At 38.2% G+C, this 18,239-nt stretch overlaps 1 protein-coding gene across 7 annotated transcripts in view; it reads left to right on the plus strand.

Annotated features, from left to right (window-relative positions):
• Positions 1-18,239, plus strand: part of Ddr2 (discoidin domain receptor tyrosine kinase 2) — a 145,887-nt gene that overhangs the window by 49,479 nt on the left and 78,169 nt on the right. The window contains exon 1 of one of the 7 annotated variants that reach the window (XM_076862765.1): positions 9,558-9,642. The exons of 4 other annotated variants lie outside the window; for them this stretch is intronic. The gene's annotated coding sequence lies outside the window, so the exon portion shown is untranslated. Of the gene's footprint in view, positions 1-9,557; positions 9,643-16,808; positions 16,954-18,239 lie in introns of those variants that run through there. 2 more of the 7 variants (XM_076862763.1, XM_076862764.1) reach the window with 2 other exon arrangements.

Genomic DNA, 18,239 nt, shown 5'->3' on the forward strand with positions numbered 1-18,239 from the left:
ACATATAGTTACATACAAGTGAGGTTTTTTTCCAGTTATGCAATACTGGTTCAATATAAAAAGCAACATGATCATATTAATTGTCTCAAAAAATATAATTTGACAACATTCAACATCCATTCATGATAAAAATCTCTCTGCAGTTAGAAATAGAGGGGAATTGCATCAATTTGATAAAAAGCCTCTTTTAATAAAATTATGGCATTTGCACGTAAATGGATGGAGTTAGAGAAGATAATGCTAACTGAAGTTAGCCAATCCCCAAAACCAAATGCTGAACATTTTCTTTGATATAAGGAGGCTGATTCATAGTGAGATAGGGAGAGGGAGCATGGGAGGAATAGAACTCTTGATAGGGCAGAGGGGTTGGAGGGGAAGGAAGGGGCATGGGGTAATTAATGATGGTGGAATGTAATGATATTATTATCCAAAGTACAGGTATGAAGACACAGAAGAGTGTGAATATACTATGTTAACAACTAGAGATATGAAAAATTGTGCTCTATATATGTAATAAGAATCACAATGCATTCTGCTGTCATATATAAATAAAAAATTTACATAAAAAAGCCTCTTTAAGGAGTCTATAGTTAACATTATACTTAGTGATAAAATGCTCTCTCCCTAAGCCTGGGCTGGAGGCAAGGATGCCTGCTTCTGTCACTCATATTCAATATAGTGCTGGAAATTCTAGTCATTGGGGGAAAAAAATCAAAGGCATACAGATTGGAAAGTAGGAAGTAAATTTATATTTGAAGATGACATGATCACCTACATAGAAAATCTCAAGAAATGTCTAAAAAATCCTCCTAGAACCAATAAATGGGTTCAGCAAGCTCACAGGATATAAAAATAAATTGTATTTTTTTAAAAACAAAGTTCAGGTTTTTAAACTTTCTTTTTTTTTATATCTTTCTTTATTTATTTTTATGTGGTGCTAAGGATCGAACCCAGGGCCTCACACGTGCTAGAGGAGTGCTCTACTGCTGAGCCACAATCCCAGTCCAATAAATTGTATTTCTGTACTTCAGTAATTAATATGTGGATGTCAAAATTAAAAATCAATTACCATTTATAATCCCTCAAAGATATTAAAATGTTCTCCAGTTCCATCCATTTGCCAGCAAATGACACAATTTCATTGTTCTTCATAGTTGAGTAAAACTCCATTGTGTGTATACCACATTAAATTAAAAATCCATTTGTCTATTAGGGGACATCTAAGCTGGTTTTATAACTTGGCTATTGGTAACTGTGCTACTATAATATTGGTATGCATGTATCACTATAGTGTGCAAATTTTAGTTCTTTTGAATAAATATCAAGGAGTGAGATAGCTGGGTCATATGATGGTTCCATTTCTAGTTTTCTAAGGAATCTCCATTCTGCTTTCTAAAGTGATGGCACTAGCTGGCAGCCATCAAGAAAACATGAGTGTACCTTTTCCCCCATATCCTCATCAACATTTATTATTATTTGTATTCTTGATGATTGCTATGCTATCTACAATGAGATGAAATCTCAGCGTGGTTTGATTTGTATTTCCCTGAATACTAAGGATGTTGTACATTTTTTAAAATATACTTTTTGGCCATTTGCATTTTTTTCTTTTGGGAAATATCTGTTTAGTTCATTTGCCCATTTATTGATTATTATTTTTTGTGTTAAATTTTTTGAATTCTTTATATATTCTGGATATTAATCTCCTATCAGAAGAGTAGTGGCAAAAGATTTTTTCCCCATTATGTAGGCTTTCCCTTCATGTTTTTAATTGTTTCCTTTGCTGTGCAGAAGCTTTTTAATTTGATGCCAATGCACTTATTTCTTTAGCTTTATGTTATGTTGAAGTGTTGACCCTGTGTATTCTCCTAGCAGTTCCAAAGCTTATGATCAAATTCCTAGGTCTTTGATCCATTTTGATGTGTGTGTGTGTGTGTGTGTGTGTGTGTGTGTGTGTGTGCAGACTGAGAGATAGGGATCTAGTCTTATTCTTCTACTTATGGATATCCAGTTTTCTAAAAACTATTTGTTTAAATACAGGCTTTTCAATGTATAGTTTTGGTACCTTTGTCAAAGATCAGCTGATTGTATCTGTGAGGGTTTCTCTCTATCTTCTATTCCGCTGATCTTCATGTTTGCTTTTATACCAAGAGCAAGTTGGTTTCATTACTGTAACTCTATACTGTAATTTAAAATCAGATTCTCGGGCTGGGGATGTGGCTCAAGCGGTAGCGTGCTCACCTGGCATGCGTGCGGCCCGGGTTCGATTCTCAGCACCACATACAAACAAAGATGTTGTGTTCGTCGATAACTAAAAAATAAATATCAAAAATTCTCTCTCTCTTAAGAAAAAAAAAAAGAACCTTAAAAAAAAATGAGATTCTCCTATCATGTACAACCATAAGACTGGAATCCCAATTAAAATAAGATATACTCCATATTTACATAAATATATCAAAGTATGCTCTACTGTAACGTATATCTAAAAAGAACAAATAAAAATAATACATGCAAGGAATCTGATTTCAATTTTTATTTCACCCTCATGTTTCTCTCTTCCTCCCATCACCTATTCTCCTTCTTCTACTCCAGTGATCTTCCTATCACTTCTTCATTTTCTTTTGATTGGTGTGTGTGTGTGTGTGTGTGTGTGTATACACACGCACACACATTTATATGTAAAATTCCCTTTGATATATTTATATATGCATATAAAATGATTTTGTTAAATTCATTCCCTATTTCCTCTCCTTCCACAACCTTATTCCCCGTCTCTCATTTTCAACTCCATTGACCTTCCACATATATTTATCATGTTTGATACCCCCTTTTCTAGCATCACTCTTATTACTCAGTATTGCTTTTGCTATTCTTGGTCATTTGTTCTTCTATATGAATTTTAGTATTGTTTTTCTATTGCTGTGAAGAATGTTATTGGTATTTTGATGAGGCTCACATTGGATCTGTAGATGCTTTTGGTAAAATGTCTATTTTGACAATATTGATTGTGCCTATCCAAGCATACGGGAGGCCTTTCCATCTTCTGAGGTCATCTTCAGTTTCTTTCTTCAGAGTTCTATAATTTTCACGTTAGAAGTCTTTCACCTCCTTGGTTAGATTTGTTGCCAAGTAGTTTTCTTTCTTTCTTTGTTTTTGAGGCTATTTTGAATGGAGATGTTTTTCTGATTTCTTTTTCAGCAGATTCATTATTGGAGTATAGGAAAGCTATTGATTCTTGAAGAACAAAAGTGCTAAGTGAAATAAACCAGACTCAGAAAGTTAGGGATTAAATGTTTTCTCTCATACACAGGAGTGCCGCAGTCTGGCTAGGCACAAATAACGAGCCACTCGCAGCTTTGTAGATTCAAACAGCAATTCTTTATTCCTGATCTCACACCGGCCTTCTACAAACACGCTCTGGGGAAATCCATGTTCTCTGCCCAAATCCACACCTCCACTGGGCTTCTGTCTCCCAAAAAATACTGTCCCTAAGAACTCAAGAGGAACTCAGGCAGCAGGATACGCCCTATTCCGGGCAGGAATAATCTTCCTAAACCAGCAACGCCCTAAACTCGAATCCGCCCTGGTCCTTGAGCAAGGTCACCTTACATGCAATGTCGCTGCAAAATGTCCTATTTCCACGTGTCCTTCCACTAAAGAAACATGGGGGTACGCTGGCAAGGAAATTGTCATACCTACTTGGCTGATGGCTCCCAGCACAGGAGCTAGATAGAAATAAGCAATTTTTAAAATGGGCATCTCAGGAAAATAGGAGGGAGAATTGTAGAGAAGAAGAAGAAGGGAATCAAAGGGGAAGGAAGAAACTTGGGAAAGGAGAGGAACTATGGAATTAAATTGACCAAATTAGGCTATGTGTGTGTGTGTATGAACATATTACAGTAAATTTCACTTTTATGTATAATTATAATGCACTACTTTAAAAAGCATAATAAGTAAATAAAAGGAAGGCCAATAGAGTAGTGGAAGGGAATCAGGGAGAGTGAAGAGAGGGAAAGAAGTACTGGACATGGAAGGGGAGCAAATTGTGTTATATGCATTTATGAATATGTCATAATGAACCCCACTGCTATGTATAAGTATAGTGCACTGATAAAAACATTTTAAAATGCTTAAATGTAAATGTTCCAAAGTATGTTCAGAACTTATACACTGAAAATTTAAAAACCCAATAGAACAAATCAAAAGAAGATCTCAGTAAGTGGAGATACATACTGTGTTCTGGGAATTCCTCAACATAGTGAAGATATGGTAAAGATGTAATTCTCCCCAAATCAAATATATAAGTTTAACGTAATTCTCACCAAAATCTTAGTAATTTTTTTTTGTGGACATAGACAACATTATTCTATGTAATATTACATGTAAATTCATGCAGTATGGGTCCTTGAGAACTCTGAAACACACACACATAAGTGGAATACAGAAAACACATGTGCACACATACACACACATACAGCACCCTTAGCACCAAAGTCATCTGTGTGAACACTACAATAAATACCCATGATTAAAACCAAGCAAGAAAATTTGAAATCTGTATAAGTATCAGCACTCAAACTTGAACTGGGTCACAAAAAAAAAAATTCCCTCTTAAGCTCATGATGCAGTATAGATGATTGGTCAGAAGTGCAAATTCAAGGGACAGACTGCCTGGGTTTAAATCACAATTTCCCTCCAAAGCACCTATGGTAACACAGGAGGCAAAATGTTTACAGTATGAGGGCTGTAACCTAATCAGTTCATCCTAGTTTGAATGGACTCACTGGGTGGTAACTGTGGTCAGGTGGGGTGTGGCTAGAGGAAGCCTGTCACTGGGGACATTCTTGGAAGGTTCATCTTTCTTGCAGTCACTTCCTGCCCTCTCTCTGCTTCTTAGTTGCCATGAGCTGAGCACCTTTTCTCTGCCATGCTCTTCCACCATGATGTTCTGCCTCACCTCAAGTCCAGAGTGGAACTGATGGTCCACTGTGGACTGAACCTTCTGAAACTATGAACTCCAAACCAATTCCATCAAGTTGTTCTGATGAGGTATTTTGGTCCCAGCATTGAGAAGTTGACCAACATATAGATTTTTGAGAGGATTTGATCGTTTCAGGTGTTTCCCCAGCTGTCTCCTGGGAGCCAATAACTCTGGGTGTTCTAGTCCAGTTTTCGTTGTAACTTCCTGTGATACCATGAGGGTGGTGTGACATGCATTCTCTTAGGACTGAAGGGAGGGACTAAGTTCTAAGACCTTGACCTCATCAGTTATGGTCTTAGAGCCGTTATATATCTGATCTCAAAATGAATGATGACACTGAACAGGCACTTCACAGAAGAAGAAATATGAATGTTCAACAAGTATGTGAAAAAATGTTCAACATTCTAACACTTAGAGAAATGCACATTAAAACTACACTGAGATTCCATTTCACTTCAGTCAGAACAGCATTTTTTAAGGGTACAAGTAAAAATAAGTGTTGGTGAGGATGTGGGGGGAAAGGTACACTCATATATTGCTGGTGGGACTGAAAATTGGTACAATCACTCTGAAAAACAGAATAAAGATTCCTCAGAAAACTTGGAATGGAATCACCATTTGATCCCGTTATCCCACTCCTTGGCATGTACCCTAAGGACTTAAAATCAGCATACTACAGTGACACATCCACACCAATGTTTGTAGTAGCTCAGTTCACAATAGCTAAGCTATAGAATGTGGTATATATACCCAATGGGATATTACTCAGCCTTAAAGAAGAATTGAATTATGGCATTTGCTGGAGGCTATAATGCTAAGTGAAATAAGCCAGTTCCAAACAAATCAAAGGCTAAATGTTCTCTCTGATACGTGGATGCTAACATACAATATGCTGAGGGGAGGGAAGAATAGAAGTTCATTGGATTAGACTAAGGGGAATGGAAGGAAGGGAGGGAGATTGGGAATAGCAAAGAGAGTAAAATGAATTGGACATAACTCTCCTATGTTCATATATGAATACACAAACAGTGAAACTTGACATCAGGTACAACCATAAGGATGATATCCTAATTAGAATAAGCTATACTCCATGTATGTATAATATGTCAAAATACACTCCACTGTCATGTGTACCTAAAAGGAACAGCAACAAAAACCATACAGCTAGATTTAATTAAAGCTTTTCAGAATTGAACTACATTTGGTATAGTATCTACACTTTGTTTATCTCTGCTTTAATAGGCATTTCATTGGCATTATTCATTTTTTTTAATAATTTGAAGCACAGCTTTTAATAACCTCAAGCACTGGAAGAATCTGAATATTCAGGGTATACACACCAAGTAATAATGGAGTACTGGGGTAGATCATTCTTGTGGGTTCATTTTGATATGTTGGTGCAATCAGAAAAGCAAGACATGATGTAGAATAATGTCTGGTATTTTCACTCTCAAACTTTTGCAACTGCAACTCAGTCTACTAAAAGTTTCCAGGTCAACTCAGTCCAAAGGTGATTGTTTTGGAAACTTTGAATGAGATTGGTTCAGCAACTTTGGTGTTATGCAAGTGAAGGAGTGAGAACAGTTGAAAGAGCCTTTGCTTTGGACTGGTTCTAAGCGACTTTTACCAAAGGGAATACTTGAGCATGCATTAAGAATGAGACAAGTAAGACTGAATATGTCTCCACTCCAAGAACCAGCACACACAAATGGATACAACCTTTGGTTCTGTTTGGTGTGAGACTTCTCTGTCTCCTTTCTCTTCATTCGCTCAGACACATTTACCACCAGTCCAAGTGGTCTGCTAGCCTGTGTAGGATACTTACTATTTTCTGGGCACTCCTAAATATTTAGTACATGTTAATTCATTTAACCCTATGAACACCATATGTGGTAAATAGATTTGTTAAATCTTACTGATAGGGCAACGGAGGCATGAAGAGGTAAAGTATCTCAAGCAAGATAAATAAGTGGTTCAGCCAGGATTTGAACTTGGGCAGCAAGTAGCTCTACAGTCTAAGCTCCTAACCACAACAGTGCAATTGGTTCTGTAAAATCTACTAATTTTAAGCTCTGTTAGTTGAGGAACATTTATATACTATCTCTGTTTAAAACAACAACAACAACAACAAAAGCTTGGTTTGGGTTTTGAATCCACCCTTAGGAAGACTTTGTCATGACTCAGAGAGGAGGGGCATCCAGGGTGTGTCAGTGGACGTGAGACTCCCAGCGCTGTCCTGGGTTGAACTGAATTGTGCTTCTGCCAGAACTCTGGCTGGGGAGACAGCCCAGAGAAAGTACCAAGAGGCAAAGAGGTCATCTAAGAGTTTTCCGCTACCCGTGTGTCCGTCGGCACCTGCAAATCATAGGTTGTCCAGTCCTGGCTATGATGGTGGTCTCCCCAGATTTTTGTTAATGTGTTAGTCCATTGGAACTTATCTCTGCTGATGATGAAGACCCAGGTCCCTGGGTTGCCCTTACAGTGTTCTGCCAGAAAATTGCTCACACTCTTGTTGTGTGACCGAAGTTCCATCCTTCAGACTGATTGTCATGGGACTTCATTCCAGTAATCTGTGTTGGCTTTGTATATTATTTGTGCATCTCTTCAGGCTAGAGTCAGTGCTGTAGATTTGGACTATGGCTCTGGTGCCAGTTGCAATGTATTCTACAAGGATAACCAAGGACAGGGCAACAACACTCTGTCACGTAGAAAATTTATGGAAACTCACATGGATGTCTACTATGTGTGGTGATGGCTAATTCTTGTATTTCCAGAAAGATGCTAGGCACTGTTTAGTCCTCTCGGCAACCCTACATGGTGAGAGAAGTTATGAAACTCATTTTGCAATTGAAGAAGTGTAAGCAAAGAGAGGGAAAATAACTTGCCCTAGGTTATACAGTAAACAAGTAGAGAAGTAGAGGAATTAGGATTTAATTTCAGGCAGTTTTAATTTAAGCCCAGGCAGTTAAAGCCTAACGTTTTTTTGCTCTTGACCACAAGGCTAGCTCACTTGACCTCTGCCAGCCCTTATAGGGTGAAGTCCTGAGTAACATGGACAATTCCTGCAAAGACTGACTTGTTGGTTTCAGTTATTTAAGTTTTTTTTTTTTGTTTTTTTTGTTTTTTTTTTTTTTGGTGTTCCTGGGTTTACTTTAAGTTGATGAACTTCTGCAAAAAAAAAAAAAAATACAAGGGGGTCATTTATGAATAATTCTTTGTGGGTTTTGTTTGTTGTTTGTTTAGTACTTGACATTGAACCCAGAGGTGCTCTACCACTAGGCTACATTTCCAGCCCTTTTATTTTGAGTCAGGGTCTCACTAAGTTGCCCATGTTGGCCTTGACCTTTGTGATCCTCCTGACTCAGCCTTCTGAGATCACAGATGCGCATCACTATGCCCAACTACTTTAAGGTTTTATTTCAGCGGCTTTTTCAAAGAACTTACCAAGAACTCAGAAGACAGAGTGCTGAGTCATGGGGGACTCAGTTTATTTAGTTCCATCTTATTATCTAGTATAATGTAATAAAGGGCGTTGTGTGTTGAGCACACAAGCTGGGAACTATCTAAATCACTTCTGGGTGTTTCCTCACTCTATGCTTCTGACTGCTCCCTGAGAGCTGGACTAGGATTATCCCCATTGTTATGGAAGAGGAAATCGAAGTTCAGGGATATTATAAAACCCACTCACAGTCACTCAGCTTATAAGCCATAGAACTGCGTAGGAGTCCTGGCAGTCTGGCTCCAGATTCCACGTTCTTCCTTAACCCCCACTCTAGGGTGGAAAGACCACCGGGCTTGGCTTAGGACACTCTCGCCAACTCTGCTAAAATGGGGCATGGAACACTGGCTGAGTCATGCCTTCGCTCTTGTTCTTCCTCATTTGTTCATTCAACAGCTATTTCCAGGAGACCGACTGTGTGCTGGGCATTGTTAGTGCTGGACACCAACTAGCAAGACTTGGTCTAGGCTTTTCTAGAGTTTACAGTTGAATTTTCAGTTGCCTCAGCTATAATAGATGAGAATAACCATAGTCAAATATTTCCCATCTTTTTGAAAGCGCTTTTTTTTAAAAACAATGTTTTATAGGCATTGTTATGCTTTCTTTAATGTTCTTTAAAATTTCCAAGTCAGTGACTTACCGTGACCAAAAATATACTAAAACAATTATAACGCTGACTGATTTTTGTATGAATCACACAGACCCTCTGAGATTCTTATATGCTGACCCCTCCTGCCGGTCCTGGGTATTATTTTGATTAAGAATTGCATCTTTGCTCTAAAAACAAAGAGAAGTCTAAAGTTGTTAATTGCGTTTGAAATGTTGGGGTTATATATTTCATTCTTTCACCAAGTTTTGAGCTCTTGGGATTTTGTGGCAAATAAAACTTTACTCATTCTTTTTACTGAAAACCCCTTTCCCCCACGGGGCATTGTTGGTGTGACTCATGTGCTTTCCTGCCATTTGACCTTTCCCCATCCTGTTTTTGGAGGGAATAGCAAGCGACATGCCCATGTGTCCGACACAGCAGGTCCCAGGCTCCTCCTCCACGGCTTTGTGAGTAGATGAGATTTTGGCTCTCAGAAATGCCTGGACTGTTTTTACTCTGAGATTTTGATGGGAAAGGACACTTCACAGACCTCCTAGGAACACGAGCTGTCATGTAAGTATCTCCTGAGGACTGGGCACTGGAATGATGGGCTTCTCTAACCCACCGCCTTCCATTTGATTGTGCTTTACCCCATGTTGTTCTCTAAATGCTTTCTGGATTCCTTTGAAACTCTCGGTGATGGTGTCATGGTGTATGATTAATAAGCATGACATACATGCTTGTGGTAACTGAAGAAGTGGAGAGCAGGATTCTCATGATTATTATTAAAAGAATATATTTAATTAGGATTCTAACAGAAATAATAGACATGGTAAAAAAAAATGCAATTTAATTAAACTAACATCGCTGCAGACTCGATACACAGTGACAGGCACATAACGATGAATAAAAGCAGTGTGTAGTGATGTGCTGGCAAATACTTTACAACTGGCTTCTCTATAAGAGGTGTTTAGGCCTTTTCCAGTTTCCATTGTGTAAATATTCTTCCCATATGGTTGATTCTGAGCTAACAGGGTGATGTCAACTGGCTCTCGGAATTCCTGAGCATTTAATAATCACTTCTCATGAGGCTGTGTAAGCTGGTCCTGTACTCTACTGTCAATGTCTGCTTTAAAAATTGTCAGTTTAGACTGGAATCTATATAAACTGCAGCGCAGTGTGATAAAGCAGTGATAGAAGTATGCACAAGTTACAAGGTGTCCCAGGGACACTGATTCAGTTCTGTGGTGGCCATATCCACCTGGTAAGCTGTAGGGTAAGGAAGAATTCTAGGAAGGTGGAGACAGGGGCCTTCTGAGCATCCTCACTGCCTTCAAGCCTAGCAGAAATGCCTTGGCTTGTCTTGAAGGTCCCTGTCAGACTAGCCTCACTTCACCTCACTAAACTTTTCTCCCACATTTCCTGACACAAACCTGCTCTAGCCAATTCAGCCCAGAGTTTTCACCGTTTTAGGAACAAATCCCTGCTGTGGCTTATCCCACTCTCTCCATTTTGGAAGTGATTTCCTTTCATCTCCTTTTCCCGCCTTTACTCACCCTCTTTTATGAGCAGCATAAAATTTATTTGATTATTCATTCAATAATAGGCATTCATTTATTTAATCATTCATTAAATAAACGAATGCACGTTGAGCTAGATCTTTATCATAGGTCAAGGCCCAAGTCACAGAATGCACTGCCGTAAAGGGAAAGACTGACAAAATAGATTACGTTAAAGTTCAGAATTTATGTTCATCAAAGTCACTGTTAAGAAAAGGAAAGGCAAACAATAGAGTCAGAGAAAATATTGAAGTACTTATACCCAAGAAAGGGCTTGTATTCAGAACATATAAAGAACCCTCACAAATCAATCTGCAATAGGCAAAAAGAGGGGAAATAGAATTGGATGTAAACTTCATAAGAGTGGCTATCCAAATAACATACACAAAAGTAGGTCAACCTACTGCGTCTCCACTTTAGTCATTAAGGAAATGAATACCACAACACACCTGCCCCCCCAAAGTGGCTACAACTCAATAGAGCTGTAATAGTATTATTGAGGATTTGGAGCAATGGAAAAATAGCAAATCCAGAGTTGAAATCGGAACAACTCCTTTGAAAAATATTTTACAGTCTCTATTAAAGTTGCACAAATGCATTCTCTAAGATTCAGTAGTTACTTTTTTAGATAAATAGCTTAATAATATGTATATGTACAAAGAAGAACAGTAGCGTGAAGGATGGTATCAAGGGTCAGGAAGGGTGTAAAAGGGGAGGAACCACAGAGTGCTACGTGCATATGTGAATATATCACAATGAATTCCACTTTTATGTATAGCTATAATATAACAATTAAAAACACAATTACAAGTAAATAGAAGGAAGACCAATAGAGTAGAAAAAGAAGTTCAGGGAAGAAAGGAGGAGAGAGAAGAAAGTGCTGAAATACTGGGGATTGAAATGAAACAAATTAGGTTATATGCATGTATGAATGTCAAAACCAACCCCACTATTATGTGTAACTAAATGCACTAAAAAAAACATTAAAAATGTATATACATATGTTAACCTGAAGGTACGTTATTGGAATGTTCATTTAGTATCATTAAGTAATGGTTCTAAATTGGAAACATCCAGATATTCATTAATACTAAATAAAATAAATTATGGATTATTTATAAAGTAGAATCCTAAACAGCTATGAAAAGGCATAAAGTATGGGGCTGGGGTTGTGGCTCAGTGGTAGAGCACTCACCTACCATGTGTGAGGCCCTGGGTTTGATCCTCAGCACCACATAAAAATAAATAAATAAAATAAAGGTATTGTGTCCAACTACAACTAAAAAATAAATATTTTTCTTTTATTATTGATTTTATTGTTTTAAATACAGGGCAGCGGAATGTATTACAATTCTTATTACACATATAGAGCACAAAAAAAAAGAAGAAGAAAAAAAGAAAAGGTATAATCACAAGATGGATGAGTCTCACAAATTTAATTTTGAGTGAAAGGTGTCATACTCCAAAGAATAAATGGAATATATGTATATAATGTTCAAAAACAAATAAAAAAATTTATGGAGTTAGAGGTCAGCTTAATGGCTTCCTTTGGAAAGGACCAAAGAAGGTAGTGATTGGGAGGGTCATGTTGGGGGCTTCTGAGTTACTGAGGATGTTATATTTCTTGCTCCAAGTGGTGATACATGGGCGTGTTCATTTTGCTCTACAGGTTGAACATCTCTAAGCCAAAAATCTGAAAGCTGAAACTTTCTGAGCTCCAGTAGGATGATGAAAAAATTTTAGATTTTACAACATTTTGGATGTTGGATTTTGGGGTTAGGAATTCTTTTTTTTTTTTTTTTTTAAAGAGAGAGAGAGAATTTTTTAATATTTATTTTTTAGTTTTCGGTGGACACAACATATTTATTTATTTATTTTTATGTGGTGCTGAGGATCGAACCCAACACCCTGCGCATGCCAGGCAAGCATGCTACTGCTTGAGCCACATCCCCAGCCCCAAGGAATTCTTAACTGGTAAAGTCTATGAAAACATTTCAAAACTTAAAAAAACTGCAATCTGAAACACTTGTTTCCCCTAACGTTTCGGATAAGGGAACAACCTGTAATTCACCTTTGTATTCAAATCAATAGCATTTGTATACGTTTTTTGTGTGTCTTATATTGTCGTTAACTTAAAAAAAAATGGGGTTTCTGAATGAAAGTGTTAGAAATAGCCATGAATGTTTTTCTGGATCATGTTTGTATTTTTCTTTTGATGTATCTTGTCTTTTTTTTTTAAACTGTTTTTTTTATTGGTTGTTCAAAACATTACAAAGCTCTTGACATATCATATTTCATACATTAGATTCAAGTGGGTTATGAACTCCCATTTTTACCCCAAATACAGATTGCAGAATCACATCGGTTACACATCCACATTTTTACATAATGCCCTATTAGTAACTGTTGTATTCTGCTATCTTTCCTATCCTCTACTGTTGTATTCTGCTACTTTTCCTATCCCCCCTCCCCTCCCCTCCCATCTTCTCTCTCTACCCCATCTACTGTAATTCATTTCTCTCCTTGTTTATTTTCCCATTCCCCTCACAACCTCTTATATGTAATTTTGTATAACAATGAGGGTCTCCTTCCATTTCCATGCAATTTCCCTTTTCTCTCCCTTTCCCTCCCACCTCATGTCCCTGTTTAATGTTAATCTTTTCCTCCTGCTCTTCCTCACTGCTCTGTTCTTAGTTGCTCTCATTATATCAAAGAAGACATTTGGCATTTGTTTTTTAGGGATTGGCTAGCTTCACTTAGCATAATCTGCTCTAATGCCATCCATTTCCCTGCAAATTCCATGATTTTGTCGTTTTTTAGTGCTACGTAATACTCCATTGTGTATAAATGCCACGTTTTTTTTTATTCATTCATCTATTGAAGGGCATCTGGGTTGGTTCCACAGTCTAGCTATTGTGAATTGTGCTGCTATATATTGAGTGACTATACATGCCAGGAGGATTCTTTGGATTTTGAGGATTAACAAAACAGGGAAGTTACAATTCTCTTAGAACTTACATTCTCATGGGAATGGAGGCAATTGAACAAATACACAAAATATCAATTGGCAATAAATGCTCCCGAAGTAATACTGGGGTAAGAAGATAGAGAATAATGGAGATGAGCTGAGGATTTGGGCACTTAGAAGGCTTTATTTTATGTTGGAGGGTTGAAGAAGACCTCTGGTAAGGCAGTATTTGTTTAGAAACCTGAATTCAGTGGAAGCCTGGGAGGTATGTGAGGAAAGAGCATTCCTGGCAGACAGAGCTTTAAGTGCAAAGTTCTGGTTTAAGTTCTGGCCAGCCTTGAAGCAAGAAAGTGAAACGTCATTCTGGACTTCTCTCTTCTTCACCTTTGTATTCAAATCAAATCATGACTATTTGCTTCCATAATCTGCCCACTCTTTCTCCATTCCTACCATTATTGTCTATTTGGGCAGTGGTTTCTTAATATGGCCTTCTCATTTCCCAATTTTTTCTCCTCTGATTTTAAGTGACTTATCTGATTATGACACTCTTCTTCTTCCTAAAGTCCTCCAGTGGTTCTCTTTTGTGCTCAGAGAAATTTCCTGTGAGGTTTCTGCTTCCCTGTCTGGTCTCAGCTTCTTGCTGGCTGGGCTGTCTATCCCATGCTCAAGTCATGTTAAGGAGATTCAATTTCCCCAATCCATTGAGCTCCCTAGTTTTTGGGCCTGTCTGTCTACATAAGGGTGCTTCTTGCAGCGCTCTTTCCTCCACCTTCTCATTTCATGTATTGTGCATCCCTTAGGTCTCAGCTGAGGTATTTTGTCTGGAAAACTTCCCAGTCCCTTAACCGAGGCCAGGTGTTGTTATAGCATCCTGTGCTCAATCAGGAGATTGATCATATCATCTTATATTAATTTGTAATTGACTCACTCTTCTGAATCTCCCACTGAACTCTAACACAACAGGTGGGAAATAACTCTTGTCTGTTTGAATCCTCATTATTTAGCCTAGTTCCTGACATTCAGAAATTGTTTAATAAATATTAAATAAATGAATGCATGTTGAGCTTGATCTTTATTGTATGACAAGAGTCTAGAAATACTTTTATAAGTAACTGATAGGAACATCTTACAGCCAGAAAAATATTTGTCAACTCACCAAATCCCGACCAGCTTTGTGTTTTAAGTTTTCATCCATGGTCATTTTGTGTTCTATTATTCACAACCATTATCTTCCAAATTTTAACATTACTGCATTTTATTCAATCATATGTAAAATTCTAGTTCACAAAACTTTGAATGCATCTGTGAAAACATTCCAATGCAGAGATTCAAATAGCCATCTCTGATTGCAGGACTATATCATTATTGTGACTGAGTTCCAGAACTGAGTTTTTATTTCTAGAAAAAAAAAAATTCTGAAACTTTATGACTGCTGTCAAGTTTTTGGCATACTAAGGTGAACATTCTTTCCAATTTGTCACAGACCCTTCATATGGAAATGAAAACTTTTTACATGATGAAAGGGTGGGAAAGACAAGAGAAAGGGAGAAAGATCTTAAGCACATGCTTTGCGTCTCTATGAGAAGGGGTGTTATTGATCCCTACGAGGTGTGACTCAAGGAAACCTGGAAAGGGCCTAAAATGGGGGTATGCAGCACTGTGCCAAGGTGCTTTGAACATTGTTTTAATCATTATTTGGAGAATTATAAATGTTTGAACATCAGGTACACTTATATCCATCATTTATTGAATGATCACTATATGTAGGACACTTTAATAACTGCTTTAAGTAGATTGTTTTATTGAATTCTAATAACAGCCATTTGGGATCACGACCGACCATTATCCCATTTTACATAGGAGAGGTTGAGTGATTTGTTCTAGGCCACACAGCATATCAGTGGTAGGATAACTTGAAATGTAGCCAGCTACTAATCACTAGGCTCCTCAACCTCCCATATTAAAAAAAAAAAAAAAATCAACTAACATATTCTAGAGCTAAATGCATTCTACTTTAGGTTACTGCTGTGGATTATCCATGATATAATGCATTCATGTGCTTAAAGGGTAGAAGAGAAGTGATAGCAAATTTTATCTGTACCAAAGAAGGACTGAAACAATATCCTTTATACCAAATAATACTAAAATAAGTGTCACCAAGTGAGATTTCTCAAAAGAAGATCTCTAAATTGTGTGTGGGGCAGCTGACTTTATTCTGAGCAAAAAGAGTCTGTACAAGAGAGCGGGAACAGCTGGCCATCTTCCCCTTCAAGGGCTGGGGGCCTCCTCTGGGCTCAGCGCTCTGCCCGAGGGCGGATTTGTTTGGCTGTGACTCTTTTCCTTCAGTTTCTCTCTCCCGGTGTCCTATTTCATGAGCTCTGGGGCCCAGGCTGCCCCAGAGCTCAGGGCTCCTGCCTGTTTCAGCCAGGGCCTCTGGCTTTCATCTCTGCCTCCTTGGCCTGAACTAGGTGAGGGTTTGAAAAATGACACCGATTGGATGCACATTTGGTGGTGGTGATGGCTGGACAAGCCCCCTCACCAATCCCCAGCCCCAAATGAAACTGACAGCTACACCCTCCTGGTTAGGGCCCAGACCACTACCTTATTAAGAGAGGCTTCTTCTCCCCTCCTCCCCACCCACACCCTCAATGCTTGCCAAGCTCAATGCTGAACTCAGAGGGGAGTCATGTCCCCCCCAGCCTTCTCCCCTGTCCCTGCTCCTTACCCCAGGCTTCTCCGTGACTGAAAGCCCCTAGTCGTCTGACTATGCATTTCTTCTGTTTGCGATTCCTGGATTTACTTCCTTATTTCTGGGACTAGAATCTCCACTTCTTGGCTGAGGTTTCTGTGCTACAACAGGCTCAGATGTCTTCGGTTCTTATGTCTCTACACTCCTTTCGCTCAATCTCCCATGCATCCTGAATCCAATCATGGTCTTATGGAGGAGAGCTCAGCCGAAAAGTAATACCACATTTCTCCTTGAAATTTGTTTGTTGAACTTCATGGGTAAGAATTACTGGCTAGAGTATGTATTTCTTAAAAGAGATGGAACTATAGAAATTTTTAAAAAAGAACTAAGGACTCTTCCGTCCCCAGGAGTACACCGAGCAACCCAACTATTGGAGCCAAAGTTGGGTCTCCTGGGTACGTCATAACATCCAGTCATAAGAACTTCCTGGCAGGAAGAGTTAAAACTGCAGAGTCTCACAAAGTCTTCTGCTGAAAAATGAAGTATCCCAACAAGTTTATAAGAAATTTGTAGAATTAGATATACTCGGAGAAATAAGTTCTAGTAAGAAGATTGAACCTGACAACTTTTCATGCTAACCTGGACTGCTTCTTATTATAACAAAGGAGGTGGGGCTTTTTGTTTGTTTTTAGTATGTTTGTTTTTGCTTGCCAATATATTGTAATTTTATGATTATTTAATATGTATGAGCCTAGCCATGGACTAAGGAGAGTCAAATGTATTTACTATGAAATGAGACTAGTTCCAGTTGTTTAAACAGCTTCAGTTGTAATAACAGATGCCAAGCTCTGATCTCAGTATTAACTCATTTATTACTCAAGCTAGTCTTCTCAAGCAGCACTGCTATTAGCATCCCACTTTAGAGGAGAAAGCGAAGGGCTGGGTATTTCCTAACTTGTTTAAAATCACTCAGCTATGTAAAGGTTAGAGTTGAAATTGAAGGCCAGGCACTCTGGTTCCAAAGCCTGTGTCTCAGCCACTGAGCTATAAAGCTCGATAGTGTTATTAAAAGGAGAGACTGTGTAGGATTAGTTGGGCTGGGGTTATTAATTCTAACCCTAAGATTTATATAGATTTATAGTCGTTAATAATAGAGCAACTGCCATTGAAAGAAATTCTGAAAGAGACTCTGAATCAAATCTGCTGTATTTGGGCTGGGGCTGTGGCTCAGTGGTAGAGCACTTGCCTAGCATGTGTGAGGCACTGGGTTCTATTCTCAGCACCACATATAAATAAGTAAAATAAAGATCCATTGACAATTAAACGATATATTTTTTTTTAAAAAAAATCTGCTATTTTGCTGGTCACTAATGTTTGCAATTTATCTGCTTATTTATCAGCATTAGAACTATCTTCTTAGAACACTTTGCTGGGTGAAATAAGACACTGGAGCTGACTAGAGGGGAACTGAGCAGGGAGAATAATTGATAAGGGAGAAAGATCAAATGATAAAGCTTAATGGGATATTGTGTCCAAGCGGAACAGTCAAGGGATTTAATTCTCAGAAGATGTCTAGGTAGATGCTCTGTTTACTTGAGTGAGTTAGCTTCTTGCTGTGTACATGCTGGAGGCTGTTCAAGCACCTGTGTCCATTCAGTTCTGCATCATCTCTGAATACTCCTGTTCCCCTGTATCACTTGTTTATAGGATAGTGATGACCTGATCGTGCACTGTGAACCTAGATTTCTATGAAAAATATCTGCTTGAGTTAATTCTGACTTTAGTTAATTCTAACCTGGGATTACTTACTTTCATGAACATTGGTTTTAGTTTATTTTTTGGTAATTAGAGATTGAAACCAGGGGTGCTCTACCACTGAATTACTCCCCCAGATCCTTTTGACTTTTGTTTTGAGACAGGATCTCACTAAATTGTCAAGACTGGCCTAAAATTT

The sequence above is a fragment of the Callospermophilus lateralis genome, chromosome 7, assembly GCF_048772815.1.
Source record: "Callospermophilus lateralis isolate mCalLat2 chromosome 7, mCalLat2.hap1, whole genome shotgun sequence".
NCBI classification, from domain to species: domain Eukaryota; kingdom Metazoa; phylum Chordata; class Mammalia; order Rodentia; family Sciuridae; genus Callospermophilus; species Callospermophilus lateralis.